Consider the following 3824-nt stretch of genomic DNA (forward strand, 5'->3'; position numbering starts at 1 on the left):
ATTCTCTATTAATTTGATAAATGAAATTTTTCTCTGTTTTAGCATATTTGTGTTTACTGGTGAACATGAACTTATTTTTCAACTTCATCATCTGATTATATCTGTGAATTCGTGGGATTACAGCAGACTCGTTAAGTGCACCTGCTAGATCAAGATGCCTGACCTCGAATCCTGGCTCCCTGCTTCCAATCTGTATGTAACTTTTAAAGCTTTATTTCTCTTCATCTTTCTATAGGGGTGAGAATAGTAACCCCTGCCTCCTCCAGTCTTTGTAAAGAATGAATGAAGAGATCCCATGCAAATTATACCCGGTACATAGATGTTTAATAAATATTAGCTACTTCAATTTCTTTTGTAAATTCTTTTTCACACACTTTTCTCATCTTTCTCTTGGACTCTTGATATCTTTCTTATCAATTTGAAAGAGCTCTTTTTATATGAAAGATACTTGTTAGCCCTTTGTGACATTTGTGGTGAATATATTTGAGTGGGCTTTTAAAGGTGTATTCCTTCTGCCTTGATGGTCTAAATCAAATCATTTTAGTGCCATACATATCTAGTGTGGCTGCATCTAGGAGTTATTTCTATTAAGAAAAGATGTAGAGAAAGGAAGGGGGGTTGGTGTGCCTCAGAAGACGTGACCTCAGTTCACAAGGCTGCATTTCTCACAGACGGGATAGGACTTGATGGGATTTCTCATACCCACAAATGCAGCCTGAGCACCGGGACGCAGAGAGAACACTGCCACAGCTCGGACACGGTGATTCCTGAACCCTGCACCTGGCACTTCACGCCAGGGAAGGAAATAATGGAGCTTTCTGGGGCCCAGTCCTTCTCATCCTCAGTTCTGAAGCTGTCCTTGTGTTCACAAGGAAATTTTGACACACGCACACACACGCACACACACACAGGATCTCCACTGTACGTACATCACCACTTCCGTGCACTCAGTATTTTTCTGTCAACGAGGGTTCGGAGGAGTGAGAAAGCCCCTGTTTTCATTTTTTATGTCTATTAAAAATAAACATGCTGAGAAGCTGCCTTTTAGTCTCTTTATCAAGCCCCAAACGACGTGTAGCCCTTGTCAACTCGGCGTTGACGAAAGCAACCAGCACGATTTATAAGACGTCAGGAACAAACTTAGTTAAGGGCGGGTTTCCCCTCCATTGATCAAAACGGGTTTTAGCCCAATGGTGGGCAACCGGTCCCTTGACGCAGCTCCGGCAGTCGGGCAGGCAGGACGCTGTCCCCAGCCCACCGGCCTGGACACAGCTCACGGGACTCTTGGCAAGCTCCTGGGCCAGGAAAGCTGGGAAGCCACCTCTTTATGGGTCAGCACAAACGAGATCCATTTCATGCTGAGTCAATTTAATCAATACACTTCTTGCTTTGGAAACTCAGGGCATTTAGAGAGAGCAAAGCCATGATACAGTAAAGCAGCTTTAAAGTCTAATGAGCTTCTCTGTGCTAATTAGTGACTTTGCTAACTGGAAGCTTTCTTTGTTAGAAAACACACCCTTGCCTTGGAGTGACATGAAATGCCAGCTTTTCTACTCCCAAACGTACCTCCCTTTAGCTTTCATCAAGCCACAAAAGGAAGCCCTCGGTTCCTCTCACCCTGTTAGAATTAATACTTGTTGTTGTTGTTGTTGTTGTTTTAATTTAAGCAACTACCATTGCATTTTGCCTTGTAAAACCTAGAAAGGGCAAGAGCTCAATATCTCTTAAATTCCACCCGCCACCCTCCCGGCAGGAACCAGTCAGTGATCTCTGAAGGGTAAACACAGTACCCAGCCCAGGCGCTTCTGGAAGAGACACGATTGTGTGCCCCTCCCGCCGCCTCCCATTTCACGGTGAGATTTGGTAATTTGCAAATTGAGCAGCCTTCATTATTTTCCGAGGCACAAGCAGGGTCTCCACTCCTTGCGAGGAGAATGTGACCCAATCATTTGTCACAGCAACGCACGGATTCTAGAGCACTTGAGAATTCTTAGCCATAAAGCTGATTACTAACACAGGAGTGGTGGGGAGTGGGGCGGGGGTGAATCTTTTAATCTGGGAAGGAGGGGAGGACGGAGGCAAAATGGGAAAGACATAGAGCCCGCTGGTGTGGTTACAGCCCCAAGCGGAGCTTTTGGAGAATCAGAATTACAACTTGGATGTGTGAGTGAAATGTCCTTCCTTCTCGCTTTTCTGCCTCGTTTTCGTCGCCGTCTGGGTCTCTCTGTCACTGTCTCCATCTCTGCTCTTCTGTCTTTCCTGAGCACTTGCTGAAGATACCCTGCCTGGAAATAATTGCATTCAGACCCCTGAGTCCCACTTAAAAGTCTTTAGGACTGATCGAGATAAACTCAATCAGGCTTCTGTTTCCACCCAGAGTGCCCCCATCATTTATTAGACGAATTAAAGTATCAATTTCTGTTTAAACATTAACAGGGTGATGCCAAATATTAGTCAGTTCCTAATAATTTTGAGGGATTAAAAAGATAATAAAAGTAATAGTCCATTACATTACCTACTTCAGCAAGATTGTAATGAACGTAATAAATTCTGGATCAGGGTTATAACAACTTCCATCTATTTAAAATGAATTTGTAGGGTTACTTTCATTAACTATGTATATGGGGGAAAATGATCTGACATATTACTTTAAAAGAGCTGTAAAACCGATTAGGAGAAAATATGCTTTCCAGACAGGGATGCCGGCCACCGGGGACACGCGCATCCTTGGGAAGAGGGGGTCCAGCTGCCGAGACAGCCCGATTCTGGGTTTCTCATCCTGTGCCCTCGCTGCTGGGGAGAAATGAGGACAGAATCAACACCAGAATGAGGGGAAAGGAGGCTTTTCTCCCCCATCTCTCTCCTCCTTTTTTTTTTTTTTTTTTTTTTTTTTTTTTTTTTTACTCCCCAGGTATATTCCCGCTAATGAACCGGGGCTTGCCATGGGAAGTTCTGCAAGGAAATAAACCCGGAGGCCTGCCCGCCGCCCAGCCTGGCCTCTGGGCCCCCAGGGGAAAGCTGCCGTATTAAAGGGGCCCATGCCCTCATCGCTGGAGGAGACAAGGGAGCGAGCACTTGGCTGCACCACAGAAATTACTGCTGTACCTCGAATGCCCGCTTCATTTATCAATTTCATAGCAGAAAAACCCATATGACTGCCTTGTTCACTCGTACGCTAAATCTCGACACGAAAGCTCCCCACCGCCAGTCAAGTGTGTTATGTGTGGGTCTGGATAAAGTAACTTGAAATACCACTAATGATTTATACTTAATTGAACCTCTAAGTGATTAAAGTGGCAGTAATGAATGAATAACACCCTCCCCGTTCCCTCGCCCGCTGGGCCCAGCGTCTCCAGGCAGAGTGGGCCTCGCCTGGGGACATCAGCTCGGACAGCCAGCCTGAGCCATTCCCTAGGCTTCCCCCCCAAGCTGCTCGTCTGGGTCCTGGCTAAATTGCTCTCGCCTGCAGTAAATGACTCCATAAGCACCGTATCAGACCATTGATCCTTTTTATTAGATTACCCAATTGTAAGGTTAATGCATTTGCATTTGGCAAACGGAGTGGGTCGGCCTGAGTCCCACGCGGGGATCGGTGTTTAAACGGACACACAGGAGAGTGGCTCTATCAACATATTGATTTGTTGGTAGCAGTAACCAGATGCTGATGCCCTTCCCCCACCCCACCCGCCAAAGAAAGTGCCAGGAGAACACAGTTCCAGGGCTGTGTCTTCCTTCCAGAAGCCCTTCTGACAGCCAGGAGACCAACTCTAGTGCCGACCCCCGATACTTGTGTTTCTAGAAGAAGGAAGGGTCCTGCAAAGGCT

General features: G+C 46.1%; 1 long non-coding RNA gene across 1 annotated transcript; it reads left to right on the top strand.

Annotated features, from left to right (window-relative positions):
• The first annotated feature begins 2055 nt into the window (after window positions 1-2055).
• LOC147582739 (uncharacterized) lies at window positions 2056-3254 on the top strand. Its single transcript, XR_015248776.1, has 2 exons — window positions 2056-2163; window positions 2912-3254. It is a non-coding gene; the product is annotated as an uncharacterized LOC147582739 (long non-coding RNA).
• The last annotated feature ends 570 nt before the right edge of the window (window positions 3255-3824 follow it).

Source organism: Puma concolor, chromosome A3 (genome assembly GCF_028749965.1).
Source record: "Puma concolor isolate L17-30 chromosome A3, mPumCon1.1.hap2, whole genome shotgun sequence".
NCBI lineage: Eukaryota > Metazoa > Chordata > Mammalia > Carnivora > Felidae > Puma > Puma concolor.